The following is a 27,278-nucleotide window of genomic DNA, read 5'->3' as shown; positions in this document are numbered from 1 at the left end:
CTTTTGGGGTCTCGGCATTTAATTATGCTGATGACACTCAGCTGGTGTTTTCCTTGGAAGGGAGCAATGCGATCTCGCTGAACACCTTCCATCGCTGCATGGCAGCTACAGCGGATTGGCTTCGAGCAAATTCTTTGCAATTCAATAGCTCGAAGACGGAGGTGCTCCACTGCTCCACTGACCGGATCCCGCGGGCTCTACCTACCGATTTTTGGCATAGCACTTGTTCCGAACCAGTGTCGGCATCAGAGTCAGCTCGTAATTTAGGGGTCATGTTCGGCCCTAACTTACAACTTGACCTACATGTTAATAAAACCACGGGAACATGTATAATGCTGCTCCGTATGCTCCGCAGAGTTTTGCCTCTGCTCCCTGCTCAGTCCAGGCCGGAAGTAGTCCGTGGGACTATTTTAAGCCGGCTGGATTATTGTAATGGTCTCCTTCTGGGGGCCCCAAAAAATCTGATAGGGAAGCTGCAGAGGGTGCAGAATATGGCTGCTAAACTGGCCCTTTCACGACCCAGATCTAGCTCTTCTACTCTTGCGCTTCGTGATCTGCATTGGCTCCCGGTAGAACTACGGGTCCAATTTAAAGCGGCCTGTTTGGTATTTAGAGCGGTACACCTCCTGGGCCCTATCCCGCTACAAAACATGTTTGCATGGTATTCTGCCCCACGGCTTTTGCGGTCGTCATCGGCTCACCTTCTGGTGGTGCCTAGGTTTCAAAGAGTGAGGATGGGCGGCCGCTCTTTTAGAGTGGCGGCAGCTAAATTGTGGGATTCTCTCCCACTCACTCTCAGGAGCTGCAAGGACTATCTTCCGTTCAGGAAGGCCTTAAAGACTTATCTTTTTCCCAAGTAATGGCTGCGCGATTGCTGTGGTCTTGTGCGGGGGTTCTCTGATCAAAGCGCCAGGATGCCCTCTGGGTGACAGGTCTGCGCTCTATAAGTATGCGAAATAAATAAATAAATAAATTATCAGGTCCGTGGAATTTTGAGCCCAAGACCCGCCGAGGCGGGGAATTGAACCCTGGTCCCGGGCTAGACCTCTGCATCAGGGTCTGCCGCTCTAACCCTTGAGCCACGCGTCTTCCATGAGGCCGCCTCAGCACCCTGGTCCCTTGTGACCACCTGCCCACGGGGACCACCTGCCCACGGGGACCACCTGCCCACGCGAACCACCTGCCCACGCGAACCACCTGCCCACGCGAACCACCTGCCCACGCGGACCACCTGCCCACGGGGACCACCTGCCCACGGGGTCCACCTGCCCACGGGGTCCACCTGCCCACGGGGTCCACCTGCCCACGGGGTCCACCTGCCCACGGGGTCCACCTGCCCACGGGATCCACCTGCCCACGGGATCCACCTGCCCTCTCAAGGCCTCCTCTGTGGCCCTCCCCCAGGAACTCCACGGCTGCAGAAGACTCCTGTGTAGGTCATGGGTTTCATATAGGTGGAGTTAATCCAGTATGTACAACAAATACATAGAACCTCGGCACTCTGAAATATTCAGGGATTTATTCATTTACAGCCAGATTCATGAACGAAAAATCGGCTCGCAAAGGGCTAGATTCTGAGAATCTGGCCCTTTGCGAGCGCAATTTTTGCATTTGGGATTCAACATCCCAAATGCAAAAATCGCTATTTGCGAAATCGCATATTTGCGAGGAATTGCATTTAAGGAATCTCTATTTGAGATTCCTTAAATGCAATTCATGAAACTTTTAAAATATGCGAATTCGCAATTCCCGGCTGCTATTTACCGCGAAGTCTGACTTCGTGGTAAATAGCGAAAACTTTAAAAAATGCACTTTAGTGCATTTTTCTAAGTGGTATGTTACACACACACACATGTCCTTTGGACATGTGTGTGCGCAACATCAGGATACATTTCCATTTTAGGGGTGCTACAGGGTGTCCTTTGGATACCCCTGGCACCCTTGAAATCGCATTCTTTTATTTCATTCCTATGGGCCTGTAGGCCCATAGGAATGAATGGGAAGTTATTCCTTATTTGCGATTAGCAATTTGCTAATCGCAAATAAGGATGATGTAGGAATCGCAATATTTTTTGCTATTCCTACATGAATCCCGTTTTGCAAGTCCTTAATAGCGATTCCATAATAATCACTATTAAGGACTCGCAAAACGGGACTATGATGAATCAGGCTGAAAGAGTTTTTCTGTCCTCTAATACACAATTTAGACGAAAAGCAGTAAGTAGTTTGTAGCACTATTTAATATATGTAAGATACATACAATTCGCAACATTCTTAATACATTTCGTTCAGTTTGGTTCAAAGCACATAGATTGCAATGACACAATATTACAAAGACGGAAGATGTGAAACAAGACATTTCCTGTAGAGCGATGGATCGGCAGCCGACACGTGTTCCGTTACATAGTAACTTTTTCAAGGCTTTAAAAACAATCCAGTAAATTGGATGCACTTTCCAGGACGGCTTTTCAGAGTACGGCGAACTTTGGATTGAAACCGGCCATATCACAGCCCCTTGCGTCTAAAATCTATTGACTTATCTTGGTACCGGCAAGGGTAAAATGAACCGCTCAAATCACTAGCAAGTACGTATGTATGGAATTGAAGAAAAATACCTTTAGCCACATCTTTTGGAGGAAATATAGGACTATTTTTTACGGAAACAAGCCGTCCGGGTGGCAAGGGCTACTATACCCTTATGTTGGACTAACAAATTGTCGAACATCGGAAATTGTATGGTGCAGTTGTTCGCTACGGTGGACTTTCACGCAGCGACTCAATAGGACGAGGTTAATCTTACAAGAAAACCCAGGGTGTCCACGACAATCGAATGAATGTACTGGATTGTTTTTAAAGCCTTGAAAAAGTTACTTGGTAACAAAACATGTTTCGGCTGCCGATCCATCGCTCTACAGGAAACTTACTGTTTCACATCCGCCATCTTTGTAATATTGCGTCATTGTCCATTTGTATGCGTGCATACAAAGGGCTAAGGAATAGAACATGGTCTCATATGGAAAGGGAGGACGTCTTGGGGTTTAACACCTCAGAATATTTTCAGTCCTTTCAGGTTCGTAACGTCACATAGGATAAGCTAATGGCGCGGTCAGTGGTTAACACTACAGATGCTTTTTGTGTCATGGGGAGTGGGAGGATAGAGGTAGGGGAGAGCAGATGTAACACCACATATCTGCTATGGGGAACCAATAGTCCACCCCTAGTACTGCCCCCTTGCGTCTACTTCAATTGTTTGGATTCCTGAGGGATGGTCGGGTAGGTGTTCTCTCTTACCTCTTACCCCCTGTATATATAGCTCCGCCCAATCGATTGCAAGGTAGGAGCTCATATCTGTCCTTAGTTCGGAGGGCCATTAACACTGAAGATGTAGATCAGACAGACACCACCCCGCAGCAGTTTACCGATGCCATGAAAGGAATTGTTCCCTTTTGGGGTCCAATGTCCAACAGCCTGAATATTCGTACTCACTCGGGCGGTTGAAGGAGTGATGAATGCAACAGCCGGTATTAGGACTAATATTACGGCAGAGCTCCAGGCTACGAGACTGTTTGCTGCTGATGCAAGCAGTACGAGGCAGGAGCATAGCTTCGATCATGAAACGGAATGGCGGGGACTAATAAAATGGCGCCATAAATGCTAATTAACACAAAATAAAGCACAAGCAAGGGAACGATAACATTTTCAATTCCAACACAACAGTGACTTCAATGTATAGGTTTGAGATACCTTATGATGTGGGTTTGCTATTTCTCCAGTTTTTTAAAAATAGTTTTTCTTTTACTATTTTTAAACCATACTATGAAGACAAACATTGGCAAAGCCAACATCTGTGTTCCTGAAATCAGTCTGCTCAACATCTTTCTTGCATGCTACTTCATCGGCCACCTGCAGGGGACAAACAACCAACACTCAACACAGTGGACACGGGTGCCTCCCCGCAGCTTCTGAAGACGGCTGTCCTCCTAGCATCACCACTGGAGAACGCAAACCAGAATCGGCGATTGGACACAGGCTTACACCACCACCCCAGGTGCAACTCAATATAGCCGTGGTTGGATCATCATGAAGTCTGTAACCAGTGCCTTTCCTCCCCCCAAAAAATAACACCACCTCCTCTAGGTTCTATAGGATGAACATTCAGACATCCTCTGAAACTCCAGAACTTTGGAGAAGCTGATCAGCAAGGAGGCCAATCCATCCAGACTCTCAGTGGCCCATCAATGACTCACTCCAGAGTTGGGACCCTTAAGCAAGTCCGAGGAAGACTACGACATTGAGCAGACGTCTTTGGCCAGTGCCCTCAAACCAAGAAGACACCCAAGATTTTACGTACCACATCCGTGTCTGAGAGCCACATGACCAAGCCACTATCGCACAAAAACACCCAGATCAAGGTAGAGCGCCACTCCCGATGAAGTCTCCCAAGGAGCCCTGTACATGGGCTCAAGAGACTGCTGCCCACGGGCCTCCACAGGCATTGGGTCCTGTTGGGCACGCAGTCTCCTTGGAGTTGACCAATGTCCCACCCAAGGGCATTGACCACCAAAGGTAGTCAAGCCCTACCAGGCCCACAGCAGTAGAGCACGCCTGTTCGCACCCCCACGGTTCCATCGGTGCAGAAAGATTCGACAGCCAGATTCAAGCAATCAAATGACCCCATGAGGAGCTAGACACCCAACAGAGGTGTCTTTCTACTCCCCGTCAACTGGAAGATCTCAGTGAGGCCACTAGACATCCGGCAAAGTGTCTTTCTTCCCCTGTCAATTTGAAGATCGCAGCGAGACTACTAGACATCCGACAAAGTGTCTTTCTCTCCCCTGTCATTTTTAAGTTCTCAGCGAGACTCCTAAACTTCTGTAAGAAGTGTTACTTTCTATACCCGTCATCTGGAAGTTCTCAGCAAGACTTCTAAACTTCTGTAAGAAGTGTTTCTTTCTATACCCGTCATCTGGAAGTTCTCAGCAAGACTCCTAAACTTCTGTAAGTGTTTCTTTCTATACCCTGTCATCTGGAAGTTCTCAGCAAGACTTCTAAACTTCTGTAAGTGTTTCTTTCTATACCCTGTCATCTGGAAGTTCTCAGCAAGACTCCTAAACTTCTGTAAGTGTTTCTTTCTATACCCTGTCATCTGGAAGTTCTCAGCAAGACTTCTAAACTTCTGTAAGAAGTGTTTCTTTCTATACCCTGTCATCTGGAAGTTCTCAGCAAGACTTCTAAACTTCTGTAAGAAGTGTTTCTTTCTATACCCTGTCATCTGGAAGTTCTCAGCAAGACTTCTAAACTTCTGTAAGTGTTTCTTTCTATACCCCGTCATCTGGAAGTTCTGAGCAAGACTTCTAAACTTCTGTAAGAAGTGTTTCTTTCTATACCCGTCATCTGGAAGTTCTCAGCAAGACTTCTAAACTTCTGTAAGAAGTGTTTCTTTCTATACCCTGTCATCTGGAAGTTCTCAGCAAGACTTCTAAACTTCTGTAAGTGTTTCTTTCTATACCCTGTCATCTGGAAGTTCTCAGCAAGACTTCTAAACTTCTGTAAGAAGTGTTTCTTTCTATACCCGTCATCTGGAAGTTCTCAGCAAGACTTCTAAACTTCTGTAAGAAGTGTTACTTTCTATACCCGTCATCTGTAGGTTCTCAGCAAGACTTCTAAACTTCTGTAAGAAGTGTTTCTTTCTATACCCGTCATCTGGAAGTTCTCAGCAAGACTTCTAAACTTCTGTAAGAAGTGTTTCTTTCTATACCCGTCATCTTGAAGTTCTCAGCAAGACTTCTAAACTTCTGTAAGAAGTGTTACTTTCTATACCCGTCATCTGTAGGTTCTCAGCAAGACTTCTAAACTTCTGTAAGAAGTGTTTCTTTCTATACCCGTCATCTGGAGTTCTCAGCAAGACTTCTAAACTTCTGTAAGAAGTGTTTCTTTCTCTCCCCTGTCATCTGGAAGTTCTCAGCAAGACTTCTAAACTTCTGTAAGAAGTGTTTCTCTCTATACCCGTCATTCGGAGTTCTCAGCAAGACTTCTAAACTTCTGTAAGAAGTGTTTCTTTCTATACCCTGTCATCTGGAAGTTCTCAGCAAGACAACTACACACCCAACAGAAGTGTTTCTTACTATCCCGGGTCAACTGAAAGATCTCAGCCACACTATTAGACACGCGACAGAAGGGTCTGTTTCTTCCACCTGTCAAATGAAAGACCTCAGCTGGTCTTCCATACGACAACATGCACAATTTCTTGAGCAGAAGCACTGCACACCCAGGCGCTGGAAGGGGTGAAGAAGCATATGAGGATTCCCCTCAAAATAAGCACATAGTGGACGAAGATTGTGGACTATGGCTCACCCCAAAGCCTCAATGAATGCACTGGCTTCACACGCTGCCTCTTAGACCTGCAACAAAGAATAACATTTGGTGGAGGCGGGGGAGGGGCCAACGACTCACCTCCTGATCCTTGAATAGTAAATAGGGCACAGTTCTGATGAGAGAGAATGGTATAAAATCACACTCCCGCACCCCCCCCGATCACCATTGAGACTGTACAAATCTCTCCAGATGTGAATTACCTCCCCAGAGCCGACTGCGCCCTTCTTCTGTTGCATGACCACCCCAATGAAACCAGAAGTCAGGCAGCCAGGAAGAGACTGGAACTTCTGTGGAATGCCAGCACGTCAAAAGGAGGAGACGAGACAGCCGGAGAGGAGGAAAAGGGCGGAGAATCGGGTTGCGCATCACCGAGCAGCCTATCAAGGAGCGAGTATCCAGCTCGGGTAGCGGAAGCGGGTCCCAAGGAGCCGGAGGAGCCAAAGCGAGAAAAACCGGAGCCAATGAGGAACTTGCCGACACCTGAAGGAGAGAGGGTGTGTCCTGTCCACCGGTCAGACTCCACTCTTAGCCACGTCCCAGGAGGAACGTGGCTCAGCCAGGTGCGTGAAAGGCTCCTAAGCAGAGCCTTTAAGCAGGATGGAAAGCCACAAGTGGGAGGTATACGAGATAGGGAGAAGGGGAGGAGGCTGACTTGAAGGAACATCTATTGGAAGGGGATACTGCCCAAGCTGAACTAGTATTCAGATCAAAGGCAAAGAGAATCTGTAGTAAGGAGGTCCACGCGGGTAGGATGTAATTCAGGAAGCTTTATTGTAGAAAGTTACATGAGGAATAATCACAGTATGACGGGTAGTTCAGCCCATGCTCAACGGTCGCTGCACCGCTCTGTGGCACATCAAACTCCAGCATTCTATTGAGCACAGAGCCCAGGCACTGGCTGAGCAGCAGGTGTAAAATACATTACAAAGGCACCATACTACAGAATCCTACTTTAGCCCTTTTTTTTGGTACCTTTTATTTAACGTGATCACAGGTCCTTTCCTCTTATACCGCACTTCCATTAACCGCACCATAAAAGGAAAAACGGATCACTCCTCTAACACACATTATTAAATAAATAAACCAGGGACTTACCGGATTTCTTCTTTCTGTCGAGGGCACCGGCGGACAGGAACTGCAAAGGCCCTACAGAAGGAAAGAAGAGGTTTTGTTAATCGGGAACTTCTGTTTCCTTCTTTTTGTGCATTGTTCTGGAGACTGTGAAATAAAAGACCGAGTTAAAGTTATAATAGACTCGTTTATTGCTAACCAGATAAACTGTTAGGTCGATGCAGTACTATTGTCATGCCACGTAACACACATGATACAGTAAGGCCAGGACAACCCTAAATTGGCATGATCGGGACGGTGCACTGGGCAGAAATACAATGAGGTGTTTGTTTTGGGGGTGGAGAGTCACTGCAGTGTGACAGCAGGAGGTGTGAGGAAGATGGGAGAAGGACAGGGGGCTGATGGGGGTCCTTGCGGTGTGAGGAAGATGGAAGGACAGGGGGCTGATGGGGGTCCTTGTGGTGTGGCGGCAGGAGTGTGAGGAAGATGGGAGAAGGACAGGGGGCTGATGGGGGTCCTTGCGGTGTGAGGAAGATGGGAGAAGGACAGGGGGCTGATGGGGGTCTTTGTGGTGTGAGGAAGATGGGAGAAGGACAGGGGGCTGATGGGGGTCCTTGCGGTGTGAGTAAGATGGGAGAAGGACAGGGGGCTGATGGGGGTCCTTGCGGCGGGAGGAAGATGGGAGAAGGACAGGAGGCTGATGGGGGTCCTTGCGGTGTGAGGAAGATAGGAGAAGGACAGGGGGCTGATGGGGGTCCTTGCGGTGTGAGGAAGATGGGAGAAGGACAGGGGGCTGATTGGGGTCCTTGTGGTGTGAGTAAGATGGGAGAAGGACAGGAGGCTGATGAGGGTGCTTGCGGCGGGAGGAAGATGGGAGAAGGACAGGGGGCTGATGGGGGTCTTTGCGGTGTGAGTAAGATGGGAGAAGGACAGGGGGCTGATGGGGCTCCTTGCGGTGTGAGGAAGATGGGAGAAGGACAGGAGGCTGATGGGGGTCCTTGCGGTGTGAGGAAGATGGGAGAAGGACAGGGGGCTGATGGGGGTCCTTGCGGCGGGAGGAAGATGGGAGAAGGACAGGGGGCTGATTGGGGTCCTTGCGGTGTGAGGAAGATGGGAGAAGGACAGGGGGCTGATGGGGGTCCTTGCGGCGGGAGGAAGATGGGAGAAGGACAGGGGGCTGATGGGGGTCCTTGCGGTGTGAGGAAGATGGGAGGAGGACAGGGGGCTGATGGGGGTCCTTGCGGCGGGAGGAAGATGGGAGAAGGACAGGGGGCTGATGGGGGTCCTTGCGGTCTGAGGAAGATGGGAGAAGGACAGGGGGCTGATGGGGGTCCTTGTGGTCTGAGGAAGATGGGAGAAGGACAGGAGGCTGATGGGGGTCCTTGCGGTGTGGCGGCAGGAGTGTGAGTAAGATGGGAGAAGGACAGGGGGCTGATGGGGGTCCTTGTGGTGTGGCGGTAGGAGTGTGAGGAAGATGGGAGAAGGACAGGGGGCTGATGGGGGTCCTTGTGGTGTGGCGGCAGGAGTGTGAGTAAGATGGGAGAAGGACAGGGGGCTGATGGGGGTCCTTGCGGTGTGGCGGCAGGAGTGTGAGTAAGATGGGAGAAGGACAGGGGGCTGATGGGGGTCCTTGTGGTGTGGCGGTAGGAGTGTGAGTAAGATGGGAGAAGGACAGGGGGCTGATGGGGGTCCTTGTGGTGTGAGGAAGATGGGAGAAGGACAGGGGGCTGATGGGGGTCCTTGTGGTGTGAGGAAGATGGGAGAAGGACAGGGGGCTGATGGGGGTCCTTGTGGTGTGAGGAAGATGGGAAAAGGACAGGGGGCTGATTGGGGTCCTTGCGGTGTGAGGAAGATGGGAGAAGGACAGGGGGCTGATTGGGGTCCTTGCGGTGTGAGTAAGATGGGAGAAGGACAGGGGGCTGATGGGGGTCCTTGCGGTGTGAGTACGATGGGAGAAGGACAGGGGGCTGATTGGGGTCCTTGCGGTGTGAGGAAGATGGGAGAAGGACAGGGGGCTGATGGGGGTCCTTGCGGCGGGAGGAAGATGGGAGAAGGACAGGGGGCTGATTGGGGTCCTTGCGGTGTGAGTAAGATGGGAGAAGGACAGGGGGATGATGGGGGTCCTTGCGGTGTGAAGAAGACGGGAGAAGGACAGGGGGCTGATGGGGGTCCTTGCGGTGTGGCGGCAGGAGTGTGAGGAAGATGGGAGAAGGACAGGGGGCGGATTGGGGTCCTTGCGGTGTGGCGCAGGAGTGTGAGGAAGATGGGAGAAGGACAGGGGGCTGATTGGGGTCCTTGCGGTGTGGCGCAGGAGTGTGAGGAAGATGGGAAAAGGACAGGGGGCTGATGGGGGTCCTTGCGGTGTGGCGGCAGGAGTGTGAGGAAGATGGGAGAAGGACAGGGGGCTGATGGGGGTCCTTGTGGTGTGAGTAAGATGGGAGAAGGACAGGAGGCTGATGGGGGTCCTTGCGGTGTGAGTAAGATGGGAGAAGGACAGGGGGCTGATGGGGGTCCTTGTGGTATGAGGAAGATAGGAGAAGGACAGGGGGCTGATGGGGGTCCTTGTGGTGTGGCGGCAGGAGGTGTAAGTAAGATGGGAGAAGGACAGGGGGCTGATGGGGGTCCTTGAGGTGTGAGTAAGATGGGAGAAGGACAGGGGGCTGATGGGGGTCCTTGTGGTGTGAGGAAGATGGGAGAAGGACAGGGGGCTGATGGGGGTCCTTGTGGTGTGAGGAAGATGGGAAAAGGACAGGGGGCTGATTGGGGTCCTTGCGGTGTGAGGAAGATGGGAGAAGGACAGGGGGCTGATTGGGGTCCTTGCGGTGTGAGTAAGATGGGAGAAGGACAGGGGGCTGATGGGGGTCCTTGCGGTGTGAGTAAGATGGGAGAAGGACAGGGGGCTGATTGGGGTCCTTGTGGTGTAAGGAAGATGGGAGAAGGACAGGGGGCTGATGGGGGTCCTTGCAGTGTGAGTAAGATGGGAGAAGGACAGGGGGCTGATTGGGGTCCTTGCAGTGTGAGTAAGATGGGAGAAGGACAGGGGGCTGATGGGGGTCCTTGCGGTGTGAGTAAGATGGGAGAAGGACAGGGGGCTGATGGGCATCCTTGCGGTGTAAGTAAGATGGGAGAAGGACAGGGGGCTGATTGGGGTCCTTGCGGTGTGAGTAAGATGGGAGAAGGACAGGGGGCTGATGGGGGTCCTTGCGGCGGGAGGAAGATGGGAGAAGGACAGGGGGCTGATGGGGGTCCTTGCGGTGTGAGTAAGATGGGAGAAGGACAGGGGGCTGATGGGGGTCCTTGCGGTGTGAGTAAGATGGGAGAAGGACAGGGGGCTGATGGGGGTCCTTGCGGTGTGAGTAAGATGGGAGAAGGACAGGAGGCTGATGGGGGTCCTTGCGGTGTGAGTACGATGGGAGAAGGACAGGGGGCTGATGGGGGTCTTTGCGGTGTGAGTAATGTGGGAGAAAGACAGGGGGCTGATGGGGGTCCTTGCGGTGTGAGTAAGATGGGAGAAGGACAGGGGGCTGATGGGGGTCCTTGCGGTGTGAGTAATATGGGAGAAGGACAGGGGGCTGATGGGGGTCCTTGCGGCGGGAGGAAGATGGGAGAAGGACAGGGGGCTGATTGAGGTCTTTGCGGTGTGAGTAAGATGGGAGAAGGACAGGGGGCTGATGGGGGTCCTTGCGGTGTGAGTAAGATGGGAGAAGGACAGGGGGCTGATGGGGGTCCTTGCGGTGTGAGGAAGATGGGAGAAGGACAGGGGGCTGATGGGGGTCCTTGCGGTGTGAGTAAGATGGGAGAAGGACAGGGGGCTGATGGGGGTCCTTGCGGTGTGAGTAAGATGGGAGAAGGACAGGGGGCTGATGGGGGTCCTTGCGGTGTGAGTAAGATGGGAGAAGGACAGGGGGCTGATGGGGGTCCTTGCGGTGTAAGTAAGATGGGAGAAGGACAGGGGGCTGATGGGGGTCCTTGCGGTGTGAGTAAGATGGGAGAAGGACAGGGGGCTGATTGGGGTCCGTCACTCACAGCCAGAGGTTCCTGCAGAGACCTGGAGAGAGGATAAAGCAGGAGGTCTCCTGCGGCTGGCACGGGGCACTCTTTCCTTTCCAGGTTTACACACCGGGCACGAGAACACTGCTGGGGCAGCTTGAAGACACAGGCGAGCTATCAGAGCAGGACTGCTTCAAGGGCACTCCGAGGGCAGAGTTTCAAAACTCACATCTCACAAAATGTATAACAAGCATTAGCAAAGACAAATAGGTCTCACCTATGTAATAACTATTGGCTTTGCCAATGTCATTTATGCGATGTTGCGCAGCAGTGCGGCTGCTATGCAGCACGGTTTAAGTGCAGCATGGCTGAAAGTTGGGAAAAAAGCGCTTTCCCTGGCCAGTGCTGGCCGCGTCAGAGCGTAGTTTCTTCTGTTGGGACGGGAGGGGTAATAAACAAGGAGGGTGGGCGGGCCCATGGGCCACTGTCAGTTTAAGTACCGTCCACAAGAGGTCTTTTGACAACACACAGCTATAAGAAGTCTGTAAGCCAGACCTAAAAAACCCTTAAAAAAGGGGGGGGAGAGGGAGGGAACATGGAGGGCGGTGGGAGGGGCATGAATGTCACGGGCGGGGCATCCGAAGTCAACCAATGGGAGCTGGCAGCCCGCAAAGACATTAGATTTTGGGGATATTAAAAACTGAGAGAAGAAGGGAAGAACCCCAGAGTGCCTATCGCAGCGGACCTTGTGATACAACCTCAACTGTGACAACGCATCACACATCAATAAGACAACCGAAACAGCGACTAAAAAACTCAAAATGAATGGAGTAATGAAGCTACCGCCGCGGTATCCAAAAACTCACCACTGTCAGAAGGCATCTGACAGACGAAAACAAGACACAGACGGAGAACCCCAGAAGATGGCAGTGTCGGGATCTGACCAGTGCCCGAGGGGACAGGCAGAACCCACTCCCACCGCCATCGGTCCAACGGTGAGCACGCGACCCACATCTGTGCCTGCTCGCCGCACTCCAGGGGTGATTGCAACAAACAAGGTGATCATGAAACACCAATTAATCTCAGTCAATGGCAACTGATCCGGCCGCATTCCAGTCCATTGTTTTCCACCCACCATGCGACTCTAGACAAAGGCCCGCCTTGTGCAAATCAATACCGACCCTGCATACTTGTAGGAGGACAAAAAGGAAACTGAATTGTTATCTGCAGTTATTAAAAATAAATTACTCCCAAAGTTAGCGACATTCATTTTATCGACCTCAGACTGAAAGCTCGAGCTCGCCCTGCAAGAACTTAACACTCACACATACATTCTTTGGCCGCAGGGACAAAAACCTCCAAACTGTGCACCTGGCTGGCTGGGGGGGGGGGGGGGGGGGGAGGGCGAAAGGAGGAGGTGGAAGCATAGTTTTTAATTTCTAAAGCGAACGGCTGCCCAAAAGGCTTCACTGAGTTGAAGTTTATAAATAATGTGTTTTTGCTGTAACAGCTGCAAGGACAGTCTTTGCCGTGGGCGGTTAATACTTCATTTTAACAGGGTTGGGCATGACCACAGAGAATGTAACCCTGGAGGCGGGGCTTCAATGGGCAGGTGTCTCAGGTTCAGAGAACATGCACCTCTGTAATCAAAGGGAGAGTGTCTGCATCTCTGCGATCCGACAGGGGGCAGAGAGGGCCGGCCCCTCTGCGATCCGACAGGGGGCAGAGAGGGCCGGCCCCTCTGCGATCCGACAGGGGGCAGAGAGGGCCGGCCCCTCTGCGATCCGACAGGGGGCAGAGAGGGCCGGCCCCTCTGCGATCCGACAGGGGGCAGAGAGGGCCGGCCCCTCTGCGATCCGACAGGGGGCAGAGAGGGCCGGCCCCTCTGCGATCCGACAGGGGGCAGAGAGGGCCGGCCCCTCTGCGATCCGACAGGGGACAGAGAGGGCCGGCCCCTCTGCGATCCGACAGGGGACAGAGAGGGCCGGCCCCTCTGCGATCCGACAGGGGACAGAGAGGGCCGGCCCCTCTGCGATCCGACAGGGGACAGAGAGGGCCGGCCCCTCTGCGATCCGACAGGGGACAGAGAGGGCCGGCCCCTCTGCGATCCGACAGGGGACAGAGAGGGCCGGCCCCTCTGCGATCCGACAGGGGACAGAGAGGGCCGGCCCCTCTGCGATCCGACAGGGGACAGAGAGGGCCGGCCCCTCTGCGATCCGACAGGGGACAGAGAGGGCCGGCCCCTCTGCGATCCGACAGGGGACAGAGAGGGCCGGCCCCTCTGCGATCCGACAGGGGACAGAGAGGGCCGGCCCCTCTGCGATCCGACAGGGGACAGAGAGGGCCGGCCCCTCTGCGATCCGACAGGGGACAGAGAGGGCCGGCCCCTCTGCGATCCGACAGGGGACAGAGAGGGCCGGCCCCTCTGCGATCCGACAGGGGACAGAGAGGGCCGGCCCCTCTGCGATCCGACAGGGGACAGAGAGGGCCGGCCCCTCTGCGATCCGACAGGGGACAGAGAGGGCCGGCCCCTCTGCGATCCGACAGGGGACAGAGAGGGCCGGCCCCTCTGCGATCCGACAGGGGACAGAGAGGGCCGGCACCTCTGCGATCCGACAGGGGACAGAGAGGGCCGGCACCTCTGCGATCCGACAGGGGACAGAGAGGGCCGGCCCCTCTGCGATCCGACAGGGGACAGAGAGGGCCGGCCCCTCTGCGATCCGACAGGGGACAGAGAGGGCCGGCCCCTCTGCGATCCGACAGGGGACAGAGAGGGCCGGCCCCTCTGCGATCCGACAGGGGACAGAGAGGGCCGGCCCCTCTGCGATCCGACAGGGGACAGAGAGGGCCGGCACCTCTGCGATCCGACAGGGGACAGAGAGGGCCGGCACCTCTGCGATCCGACAGGGGACAGAGAGGGCCGGCACCTCTGCGATCCGACAGGGGACAGAGAGGGCCGGCACCTCTGCGATCCGATATTCCAGTCTGAGGTCTTCGTGTGAGCGTGGGTCTGCCGAGAGCTAGTCTTTATCTTGGCCTCTCTCAGATCAGCAGTGTTGGTGGGTTGCCTGTAGCAGGGAATTGTAAGATCTTGCTGGGAGCCCCTCCTTCTGAGGAGGCCCCCTTTATATCTTGTATATGTTCCATTATCCTTGCGTTTTTCATCATTGCCTCTTCTCGGGCGCAATGCGCCCAGCAGTTAGCGGGGACCTATGGGAGTCCTGACCCCTCCCCCGCTTCAGTGGACATCGGTCATTCTCTGTGGATTTCTGCCAGGTGAAGCTGAGTGGCACAATGAGGAACTGGATGTCTGTTGGTGCCGCCTTTTCAATGGAAGCCATTGTCTTGCTGGTTACTAAGAGTGGAGTATTTCCAGGTGTAAGTAACATTTTCAGCTACCAGTTAAAACGTGAATCACCTTTGTGGATTTATTTTGCTACGTCGCTAGAGGGGGCAAATAATACTAATAGTCCGTCTTGCCAGTCAGGTCTAGACAACTCTGGTGATTTAGGTTCTGTCTAGAAGAGATCGAAGGTTGGCCTGGGGGCAGCGTTGACCAGGACCTGCAGTTGGACTAGTTTCAGACCCCCTTTCAACTCCAAGTAACATCATCGCCGAGCGATATTAAATAGCGCCATAAGTTCACCCCCCTTTACATCATACAGCCATAAGGGCTGCGGAGTTCTTAGGATAGAAGCTGGCGTTTCGTAAACCTCGATTGGGCATAGTGGAGAATAATCGATTGGGCATTGTGGAGAAGTGTGGCTCACTGGTTAGAGGAGGCAGACCTGGAAGCAGAGGTCAGCCCGGGACCAGGGTTCAATTCCCGGCTCAGCGGGGTCTTGAGCCCAAAATGTCCATGGACTCGACAACTCTCGCTCCGGTGCCTACTCGATTCACGGGTTCACACTCTGCGACTCTGGGCAATAGCTTGCTTAATCTCCACAACGGCCCCTCGCGGCGGGATGCCTGGCTTTCACCTTGCGGATACCCTGCCGGGGTTATCTCACAGGGGAATACCAGGACGGGTTCCCTAAGCAAGCGCTTAGAAACCGATTGGTGATTTGCGCTATATAAATTCCTGTACATTTACATAGGTGGATTCGTTGTCAGCAGGTCCCCAGTGATCCCCCAGCTGCCACTAGTATTAAAGCCACCCCATTATCATTACGCTAATGGAATATCATATTATCATTGCGTCATATGGGTCAACTAACTCACATCGCGCCATAAGAAGCTTAGCTTCCGCTCCTAAAGTAAATGCTTCCATATAGGTTTCTACAATGTAGCGCCTCACAGGGCCCGGACGGGCGCAGGCGGCACATTTGAATGATGCAGGCCGAGGGAACGCTGCATCCTGGACCTGCAGCTCAGAGCCAGGTCTTGCCCATCTGGTGCCAGGGGTCCCCTCCAAGTCAGGGGTTCGGTCCCAGAAGCATGGGCTTTGGCACCTTTCATTGCTCACCTGACTGCCGCACAAGCATACTCTGTTGCCAAGCAGCAGGTTTGGGATAGGTTGTCACCTGTCTGTTGAGACCTGCAGCTGGCTGTTCTTTTGGGGGGCTTCATGGCAGGGTGTATCTCGCTGACCTAGAATGCATGAAGCCCTATGGACAGAGCCAACACTGGTCCTCCATTTCTTGCTTTCCGGGTTCCCATAAAGGCGCCATATGGTTTCATGCTTTAAATCAGGGGGTTTCTTCAGGCAAATGCCTTGTAAGTGCATGCTTCAATTGGTTAGAATCAGAGATTGGAAGGGACAATTTCTGCAGCCTGTGAACCAAAAAGGGGTTTAGACTAGAAGTCTGTGTCCAAAGGCAGGTATGGGTCTCCCCACCCACCTCTGAAACACCCAGGCTTTGGCTAATGGAATAAAATCTCCTGTACACAGGCCTGGGCAAACCATGGGAATGCAATTGGGTGGCAGCTTCAGCCAGCAGTTTTCAGATCGCGTTTCAGAGGGGATGGGGGGGTTGGTTCCCTTCATGCAAAATGTACCCCGTCCAGGAGCAGGGCGAGGCAGACCTTGGGGCAGGTACGCATGCCTCCAGGTGTCGCTGGCGTATGTGGGGGGGCGTTGTGGAGATGAGGCAAGCTAATGCCCAGAGTTGCCGAGTGTGATCCCTAGTTAGAGTAGGCACCGAGGCGAGAACTATCGAGTCCGCTGACCCTGGTCCACGACCCTTAGTAAGGTTTTCATGACCAAAGCGGATTGTTGTATCTTTTCAGGAAGAAGATGACGAAGTGTCCATAAGGTTTCACATTTACAGTACGTGTGAAACTTTCCATTGCCTGTGCATCGTTATTCATATACACTGTATTGAATCAATTAAAATAATTACTGAATTATCTAGGGTGAGCAGGGGAGGCTCGCACACCAAGGCAGCTGCAGCAGCGATGTCATGGTGATGGCCTTTGCCTTTAGACTGTGTTAACACCTTCACTGCGGCGGCTATTCCGTCGCAGTGCTAAGGGTTTTGAGCGGGCGCATGCTGGTGACGGAACGGCTCCGTCACCAGCGCCGGTTGAGCTGTGCTCGTGACGGAGCAGTTCCGTCACGGCCCGCCCCGCTCAATAGAACTTTCAGCGCAGGCGCGGAATTCGCGCCGCGCATGAGCGTTCTATCGAGCTGGGTGGGCCATGACGGAACCGCTCCGTCATCAGCACAGCGCGACGGCGGCTGATGACGGAGCGGTTCCGTCATCAGCACCGAAGGGGTTAAATTAGCATGAGCTTATTAGAAGTTTAAAAGACATTTTCTCCTTTCTGTTGCTTTGCACAGGGCACATGATATTTTAAATATTTAGAGTTTAGCAGAATGTTTCAGTCTTATCAGCGCATGTCCTAGACATAACACATATGCAGCTGTGGGCACCTTGAGTTTTCAGCGCGTTTAATATTGCACTGCGTAGAGCATGTGGCCGCAGTCTGACGAACCTTCGCATGCGGAGAGCTGGTGTAGGATATGATGTGATCTCATTCTACTATAACCTAAGGTATGGGGCCGCCCTTGCAATCCCAAGAGACCTTCTATAGATCTTAATACAACCTACTAGCAAGGGAGGGCAATAAGTAGGTACCATTAGCCTTCTGACCCTTAGCAGTTAACATGCTTACTCCCTTGGTATTCTATTAATTGTAACTATGCTGATAACCTTGTTTCTGATAATATGTTTGCTTGTATTATCTAAGATACTGTACCTGAGAACGCAGCATGAGAAATAAATATTTCAAATAGCACGTGTCCTCGTTCACTCCTTGTTTTGGGCGGATTAGTGAGTAGAACGAAAGAGTCTTCATGTGTTCCACGTTTCCGGAGGTGCACTAAGTTCATGATCTGGGTTGTCTAATTATTGGGGATTGGTAGGAACCAATGAGACACTGATTGCTAGTCTGGCAGGGGATTCTGGGTACTAAGGTGAGGTTTTGGTTCACCCTCACTCACCAAGGTTCCAAGTCTCTGCGCACAGTTCTGTGTAGAAGCGGGATCCCTGTGACAGCGAGTGTTGCGATGCTGCAAGGATATGAAGCATAAACAGGTCGGACAGGTATTGCTGGGGTGTCAGCCACAGGGGCACTTACAGGTTAGATGGGCAGCTCAAAGGGCACCGGAGCGGTCTTGGCAATCGGAACGAGAACCTGGACCGATTTAGAGGCTCGTGGTCATAGGATCAAACCCCGTTGGGTTCTTCAACCTTTCACCCCCCGGAGGTTGTCAAAAGGAGTATAAGCGAGGGGGTAACAAACATCCCTCTTCAGCGCCTACACGCCTATAGGAGCAAGTGCGCTTCACAGATACACAATCACAGGCTCTCTGACAAGCACTAGACACAGAAGTGGAAGAGAGGAAAGTAAGGCGGGCTGGATGCAACTCACTACCACCTGCATTGGCACAAATGGGAAGGAGTTGCCCACTGCCAGTCACCGCTGACAACACATCCACACAGGGCCGACTGTTTAAGTCATCCAGGGCCACATATACACAGCCCTGCAGTAGGCCTCTGCGGTGGTCAGCGCCTTGAATTACCAAAGGTACAACCGGGTTGGAGCAGGTGGGTGTCAGGTGGTGTCACGGGAGGGATTCGAGGGCACATGGGGGTTTCAGGCACCAAGACCCTCGCCGTTGACACAAATGACCACTGAGGGTGAGCAATGGAGGTACCCCAGCTAGCAGATCTAGCCAGGTACTCAAGCTGTAGAGGTCGAAGGGGAGTACGTGCCCGGACAACGACTGCATCAAATGTCATTTATTTTAACATTGGGACTATGGCTGCAAACTCCGTCCATGGTCCAGATGGAGAAGGAACAGGAAGATGCAGATGGTTCAAGTTACGGTTTAACTAAGGAAGGGACTGACACGGTGACGCACAAAAGGCAAGTACCCACTGGTACTGGTTTATGATGCAACATTGGTTCAAAGAGCGATCAATCATTCGGAGGAGGTGCAAAGCTACTGGCCGGTTAACAGGAACGTGCTCTCAGCACATCCTGGGTACCACAGGACGCTTCACTGGAGACCGCCTGCCCCATGGCTGGTCCGGCCAGGTGGGAGGAGTGGTGCCCGGTAAAGGGGGCAGTGTTCTCAAAGGTGTGGGACGTGAAATGAAGCAGAATACTGTAAAGATACGTGCGGGGCGATGGTTCGTGTTGAGAAACATGGGTTTGGAGCACCAATGCTGACTATTACAGGAACACGCGTGCAGTCTTATTACAGACGGTGCAGGCAAATGTGTCGCATGTTTTAATCCAGGTTCTCAATGTCCAAAAGCTTCGGCATCTGTTCGGCACTCTGGTAGACCTTTAGCAAGTCGGGTTAGGGCCTTCCTACGCTAAAGCAGCCAGTCAGCCAGGTCTGCTGCATTAGTTTGTCATTCCAAAAAGTGTGCTGTTACTCCAATAGTGTGAAAATATGGGTTTGGAGCACAAGTGCGAACAATTATCAGAACACATTTTGCAGTCAACTTTAAGGAGGTGCAAGTATATTTGCTCACGTTTTACTCCAGGTCCTCAAAGCCAAAAGCATGGGAAACCTTTTTAGCACTCTGGTATACCTTTAGAAACAGCTGTATAACATAGCAGGTGTATTTGCAAAGCGCACGTTCGCCGCAGCAACGGGGCGTCTTGGCGCGGAAATAACAGATGTATATTGTTACCCAACTCAATGGTACTCATTTTAGCGACCTCAGAAGGATGAAAGGCTGAGTGGCCCCGCCAGGATTTGAACCTATGACCACGAGGTCGAACGCAGGCCCCTGCTGTGGATGCATTGGTCCACTGAGCCACCAGACCCGGGGACACCAGCACAGAGACGCAGCATCTGTAGATTGCAGTCAGACTGATGGGTCTTGCAGGCAATAAGGGCATGAAATGTAGCAGAATATTAGGGGCTCAGGCCTCATCCCCAGTGGGTAAATCTGCCTTTGTCTTGGTTACGGTGAGGAGGTCGCCTGGCGTCCTCGTAAGGACCCGAGACGGCTTAATGCGAGGCATGTCACATGACCCCTAAGGATGGGGGGGCTATGCCTAGGGCTGGTGTGGCACAGGATCATCAGATCGAACCCTCCAATTGGGGACCTGCAAAGTAAAGGGTAAAGAAGGGTTTGCTTTTATTGCTATTGGGGTCCCTCTCCGGTCGCAACGGCGCTCCTAGAATATTGGAGGTCAGTGGGTAGAGTTAGGAATGGGTTGGCCGCAAGCAATAACTTGAAGGTTATCATGGCTGTGGTGAAAGAAGGGAACAGGAGTTCCCAACTTCCGGGGCGGCCATCAAACGGTTACGGAAAGGTAAATAAAGCCAGGGACAAGCCCACCAAGCAGACGGGCTTGGTTTCAACTCAAATTCACGTTAAAATAAGAAGGGCTTGGTAAATTAGGCGTGGCCTCTTCGTGTAACACCACATGGTATTGATAAGCACGTGGTACACCTGTCAGAAGGAGATAAGGAAATGGTCTACCTAGAAGGGCTAATGGCAGGTTGCAGCTGATTATGGAGCATGCCATGGTGGGGGGGGGGGGGGAGGGGAGGGGGGGCAGAGACGATGATGGCCACATCCTGGGCACTGGCAGAGTTACAGGGCGATCCGAAGGTGGAAGGGTACCTCTTCAGGAGCACAAGAAGGGTGCTGTGCCAAACCCCAGGAGTCGTTACGGCAGGACCCAGGAGAAAAATAGTCTGTGCCTGCTAGTCCTTTGGGCGGCTGTAAGCCTGAGCAACAGGGGGCTTGCCTTGCAACGCTCCACCCTTAAAAGGGCACAAGTAAAGTGGTGGACCAGTGGTTCATGGTATTCAAGGGGGAAATCCCCACATAACTGGTAGCACTGATTGGGTTGGCCAGTGTGCAATGTGGCTCTTCAGGAGGGCAGGGCAGCGTAGGTCAGTCTTCACTGCCTGCCCTTTGGATCGCCCGTAAGTTAACCCACTACGTTGGCAGACTTTTGTATGGAATAAACCTGCAGCAAACTTTTCCCAACAAAATTGTGTTGCGTGATTATTTATTCCAAGTGCATGTTATGTTCTGCAAAGGTGAGAAGGGGTGCCTATATAGGCACTATGCTCACCTCCCGGCGGGCAAAAGGCGTTCTTGGGAGAGGAGCAAACTACCTCTTCAAGCGGGTTAAGGCTGCTGGACAGTGGGGAAGCGCTGTGACCGCCCGCACCAAGCACTATGTGTTCCTCACGGAGCACTAGATGAAGCTGTTCTCCTGGTGGTCCCCATGGACACCAAACGGACCAAATAGACCGTCATTGAGAAGTAGACCAGTTGTAACTGGTGTGCCACTGGTGTGGGTGAAGATTCTCTGAGGGAACTTGGGTTTGAGGGGTGACGCCAACTCCTGTTCACTGTCAACTGGTGTCTGGAAGGAACTTTGAAGCTGCCGAATGGGTCTGCCTGTAAAGGGAGACAGACTCTACCAGCCCCTCCGGCCAAGAGGCTGCCGGGATTGGAGAGTCCTGTTGAGCTACGGAAGCCCCCGGGGGCCCTTACGGGGGTGGGCTACAGAGAAGGGGTGTGAATGGAGCCTTCGGTTCAATTCAACATTTGCACCGATATTAGTTTTTTTCTTTTTTGAATCATAAAATACCATTTACTAAATGGGTGTGATAGATTTATGGAGTGATTTCTGGATTCAAATATCGTTTTGGTGTTGAACCCTTAAGCTGGATTCTCTGAAGAGTCCTGCCTTGACCCTGCACTAATGCGGTCAAAAGAAAGAGTTAGCTGAACTAGATGCTAGATTTGGCTGGTGGGCGCTAGTTTGCCCATCAGAGAAAGTGCAGATTACATAGTTTGCCTGGGTGCTAGTTGTTGGCAGCTAGCCTAGGCTCTCCCCCTCCCCCACTTCCCCAGCACATAGGAAGAACACGTGACACTTCGCCCCCCCCCCCCTAATATTCAGCCTCCGCCACAAGGGACTGATAGACCCTGTAGGACCTTGATCTGGTGCAGTATCAGTGATGGCACTGATACGGCACCACGTGGAGGCGCCTCGGATGGGCAGGGTGGGTGAGCACCAGCACGAACAACTGGGAGACCCCATGACTCTGCAAAGAAGTGGGGAAGTTAGTCAAGGAGTTCGGGCTGGAGGCTGCCACCTCCGCCATGTGGACACCGAACCTTATCCAACGCCAGATTTGTGCAAGGGACATCAACAGACTGATCGGCGCCTTCCTCTCTGCCACAGCGGACCACATGTGGGCAAATGTTGCGTCCAACCGCCTGACCAACCAGCACAAGGACATCGCCTGGGTGGCCATCCACGGAGGACTTCCAGTGAGATCCTTCATGCACGCAAGAGGACTCAACCGGTAAAACTCCTGCCAGAGAGGTGCATTGTGGACAAGACGACATGCCATCTCTTCTGGGAGTGCGCGTACACACAGGACCTGCTGAAGGCCCTAGGCACGGAGCTTAGGGCCTGGATACCTATGCCCTCCATCACCGCGGTCTCTGATGTATGGTTTGTTCCCAGGGACACACGCATCGAGTGACCTCCAGAACTCCTGGAGGCTCCTGTGCTGTCTTGAAGATGTTCTGTTTTTTCCAGAAGCTGCCTGCTAGTAGGGAAGCAGACATCGACCCTGGTGTGCCGAAAGGTGAACCACAGCCTCCTGCGAGACTACACTGCACTGGACGGATCAGATGAAGAGGACGACGACTGAGGGGCCAAAGGGGGCCCCTTGTACCCTTTAACAGGGGGGGGGGGCTGGAGGGGCCACTAACCTGTCTGGTCCTTTGTTTTTTCTTTAACCCAGGAACCGGTTGGTGACAGGGGAGAGGAGAAGGCGGATGAGGACATCTGGAGTAAATGTAGTTATATACTGTATGTATTTGCCTAACGTGACCTTTACCCTTCACAGGTAAAAGGTCCCCGGGATAGCTTGTGCACTTGTTGCCAAGTTTGTTACCAACGACTGACGAATAAATAGAGTGTTGTGTTAGATGACGATTGATGTATCTGAACCATAAACGAAGCCCTGACAAGAGGAAAAAAAAAGTTCTCCAGGAGGGCTTGAGGCCTAGAGCTAACAGGGAGTAGGGGTCCGCTGGGGACAAGACACTGCCAGTAGGGGCCATCAGGGCCCTCACAACACAAAGGGCTGTGAGCAGGACTTCACGATGGCCCCCAGTCTTAAGATCCACTTATAGGGACAGTTCAGAGCCACAGGAACCATCTCTGTAGGGGCAGTCGCATAGGACAGGGACTGAGGCAGTCTGCCAGAGAGGAGTCCGTGGGCATAGTGCCGTGGCAAACAGCTGGCACCGGTACACTAGAGGCGATTCTATGCATAAGGGACGGCCACGGCAAACAGCCAACATCGGTACACTAGAAGAGATTCTCTGCTCTATGGATGGCTACGGCAAACATCTGGCACCGCGGGTACACTGGAGGTGATTCTCAGCATAACTGGCAACCAGGGTATATAGCTGGCCAGGGTACACTAAAGCTGGTGACCGGTACCCCGGCAGGGATGGAGCGCTATGCGGTGCACTTATGCATGTGGGACTTGCCCATACCTTTGAGCAGTGGAGAGGAAGTTGCCACGTGTTATGCCCCGGAGGAGCGATTGGATATGGAAAAGGGGCCTGCTGGCACTTTTGCATACTGAAGTGCTGCCAACCGTTTTGTTGCTTGCACAATCTTTGAGCTGTTTTGCTGATCTTACGTCCTCTTCTCAGAACCATAATGTACGCTTAACCGTGGCTGTCATTCCTCGCTGATGCGATGCGACTGTGAACAAAAGGCAACGCCCTCGGTTAAACCACTGCTTAAGGGCATCTTTTATCATTGACTCGGTACAGCAATGGATTTTGTTTGTATCCCCCTTCTTGCTGGCTTGCCTGCTTGGGTCCCCTCTTTCACATTTTCCCACATACAGGGTCATTGGTGGAGTCTCAGTGGGTCCAGCCCCATCGATCACACAGTAAGTGTGACGCTAGCAGCGTTCATTGGTCAGGGCGCTGAGTGGCAGCGCCCCGTTACAGAGTTAAGAGGCAGCGCCCCGTTACAGCGCTGTGAGGCCTGTTTCCAGGCCTCCAAGGTGCAAAGACAGCCGGGACCAGTTCACCCCACCGGCCACAACATGCGCAGTTCAACGTATGTTTGAATCCGGTTGGAAATCCGGACATATATGCCACGATAATTCCCAACAAACACCCACTCGTCTCGGACAGATGGGCACGGACTCCAATGGAATATCTGCGTATTTTTCTTTAGTACTCGAACCAACTTGTCATTACGCGTCATGGTTGCTTTACGTGACCTTGATTTTATATATCAGGTGGACGGCCAAAACGCGTCTTGACTTTGTTTAAGAAAATAAAATTATGCTGACACAAAAAGTTGGTCTGCGCCCGTGATTCCGCGTCTGAGCGGGTGTTTGTTGCGAGCTGCTGATGATATATAGATATGTATATATCTCCAACCAGTTCTCATCAGATCGAGACAAATTCAGTGGAGTGGTAAGTCTTCTTTACCGCTAGTTTGGTGAGGATTATTTGTGTATAAATGTGTACACACACACACAGCGCCACACACACACAGCGCCACACACACACACACACACACACACACACACACACACACACACACCCCCCCCTCTCTCTCTCTGCAAAAAAAAGGGGACAGGCTAGATAGAGAAGTATGGCTAAAAAGGCGTTAGTCCTACTTTTAATGACTGACCTGTCCTGATTTTTGCTTTGCAAAATCTGGTCACCCTAACTCAGGGCAATGACACCCCGAGGACCACCCAAGGTAACAAGAGCTCCATCCACTCAAAAGAGCGACACAACTTACTCAAGACAACAACACCCGAGGATTCCCCAAGGGAACGACAACCCAATCTTCTAAAAAGAAGCCCACCTTGGGCTACCCGGGGGACAACCCCAGGGAAACGACACCTTGGCCCACCCTGATCACCATTACGGCAAATGATGTCAGAGGGTCCCATGTATATCGCAGAAGAAGGATCAGTAGAGAACAACGTCCTTCTCCCCAACCTAGCCTTCAGGTGAAGATCTCCCATCCCGAAGGCACCAACCACCTCCAACTCAAGGCACCAACCACCAATGACAACCAGAGCCAAAAAGGGGGCGCGGTGCCCGCCTGTGCCCTGGGTTTACCCTGTGTGGTGACCGAGGTGAGGGCTGGTGGGCCAGTTCCACTATCCTGGTTCTCTTTCCAAGAGCCCCGAGTGGGCGACTGGCCCTGCACACCTTGAGCCTAGTTCTCACTGGATGAATGAGGCTTGGGGACTTCTTTTCTGGGAATGAGTAAGTTCACTGACGCGTGGCCTGCCTTAGCTGTGTCCCCCCTGACTGTCTTCCTGGTTTGCTAGCTCCCGCGCCTATCCCGCCCATCTAGGCGCTACAGCCCTCCATGGTTGTCGAGATCAGTGGACAGCGTTAATTTTGCCCATGCAGAGCTCAGAAAAAAAACTGCAAAAGGGGAGGGGTCTTAAAACATTTTAAACTTGCCAACTTCTTATTGTCCTCAGGTGTGACGTTTCGATCGCCCTCTGCACCTAAACTTCATTTTATTTCTTTTTTTTGTGTTTCCCTGAAGCAACTCGTCAAAGTCGGAGCGTCGACAAACATTTAAAACCTAAAACTAAGAACTCTTTTTGGTTTGTGTCTGTAGCTCCCACTCACCCCTATCAGGCTCGGGGCCCACACGGAGAAGTGTGTAGTATTCTTGCTTTATGATTTTTGATGTTTATAGTTTCTCTCATGCTCATGGTTTTAATGTTTTGCTTTTGTTATTCTTCTGTTCAATAGGGAAGAGATCTGTAGTATTCTTGCACTATGATTCATGCCCTGTGTTACCCTGTCCTAGCTGCTCAGCCTGTGCGTGTGTCATATGTATGGAATGTTGGTGAATGAACCTTGAGTGGAATGTTTGGGGGCTGGAGGAGTGATGACAGTCGGTCAACAGGGCTGAGCAGTGTTGTAAATAAATGTAGATGGATCACAGGATGCTTCTAGATAAGTTACAGGATAGATTTATTAAGACACAGCAGAGCAGAACACCTCATCAGCTGACCAGACCATCAACTGACAAGTGCGGCACCTTCACGTACAAAGTGGAATGCACACAGGTATACTGGGAGGCTTCAGAGGTGTGAACATAGAGAAAGGACTAATGACCAAAGGTGGCCATGCTGCGAGGAGTATAGGTTTACTACAAGCAGCTAGGACAAGGTAACAGAGCATGCATGATCAGGCAAGAATACTACACAGTCAGATCAAGTTACTCATCCACTCCTCACCCTGGAGTCAGTCAGGGCTCAGCCCCAGGTGGGAGTCACTCCACACGTGTCCAACACCTGCACTCCGCCTAGGCTTGTCCAAGGGAGACGCAGCCCAGCCCGGGAGCGCCAGGCTCGGTGTGAGAAGCGCCTCTTGCATATTAAATAGGAAAAACAGGTCGGAGTAGTGCTTTTATTCCGCCAGAGGAGCCCACGTCCTGCTGAGCCTCCTCCTCGAGTCTCAGCTCAAGCTGGGTGAGGTGGACACCGTGGCGAAGGGCCCAGAGCAGCGAGCCTGGTGCAAACATGAGGCCGGCACGAGCCCAGATACAACGCAAAGGTGGGATGAATAAAGTAGTAACACTACCTCATGGAAGGACGTAAAGAAAACATCTGCACATATGAAGAATGGAAATAAGTCATGTAAAAGTCTTAAAACCCAGAGGGCAAAGGTGCAAAAGCCACTCTGAAGCTCCAGAACCACAAAATGGCCACTCCGTTGGAGCCTGAATGATCTGAAAAGACTAAACCATTTGAGTCATCGGCCAGAAGAGGCTCTGAGACATCTTCTGTGCATCATCAACCAAAACAGGTTTCGCGACAGGCTCTGTAGTATCTTCTGTACGTCATCAGCCAAGGCAGGCTCCGTGACAGGCTCCGTGACATCTTCTGTACATTATCAGCCAAGACAGGGTCCGTAGCATCTTCTGTACGTCATCAGCCAAGGCAGGCTCCGTAGCATCTTCTGTACGTCATCAGCCAAGATAGGCTCTGTGACCGGCTCTGTGACCGGCTCTGTGAAATCTTATGTATGTAATCAGCCAAGACAGGCTCTGTGACTGGCTCTGTGACAGGCACTGTGACATCTTTTGTACGTAATCAGCCAAGACAGGCTCCGTAGCATCTTCAGTGCGTCATCAGCCAGTACAGGTTCTGTGACCGGCTCTGTGACTGGCTCTGTGAAATCTTCGTAGCATCTTCTGTGCGTCATCAGCCAAGACAGGCGCTGTAACAGGCTCCGTGACATAATCTGTAGGTCATCAGCAAAGACAGGCTCGGTGACAACATCAGTGACTGGTGTGAGAGGTATGATTCC

At 52.3% G+C, this 27,278-nt stretch overlaps 1 protein-coding gene across 6 annotated transcripts in view; it reads right to left on the bottom strand.

The window, feature by feature from the left end:
• The window catches only part of PACSIN3 (protein kinase C and casein kinase substrate in neurons 3), a 270,679-nt gene that overhangs the window by 181,403 nt on the left and 61,998 nt on the right, over positions 1–27,278 (bottom strand). For all 6 annotated transcript variants that reach the window (XM_078684475.1, XM_078684479.1, XM_078684473.1 and 3 more), the window contains exon 2: positions 7,471–7,521. The gene's annotated coding sequence lies outside the window, so the exon portion shown is untranslated. The remainder of the gene's footprint in view (positions 1–7,470; positions 7,522–27,278) is intronic.

This window comes from Lissotriton helveticus, chromosome 3_2 (assembly GCF_964261635.1).
Source record: "Lissotriton helveticus chromosome 3_2, aLisHel1.1, whole genome shotgun sequence".
In the NCBI taxonomy this organism is placed as follows: domain Eukaryota; kingdom Metazoa; phylum Chordata; class Amphibia; order Caudata; family Salamandridae; genus Lissotriton; species Lissotriton helveticus.
The sequence above is the reverse complement of the archived record's forward strand: the minus strand, read 5'-3'. Positions and strand labels throughout refer to the sequence as shown.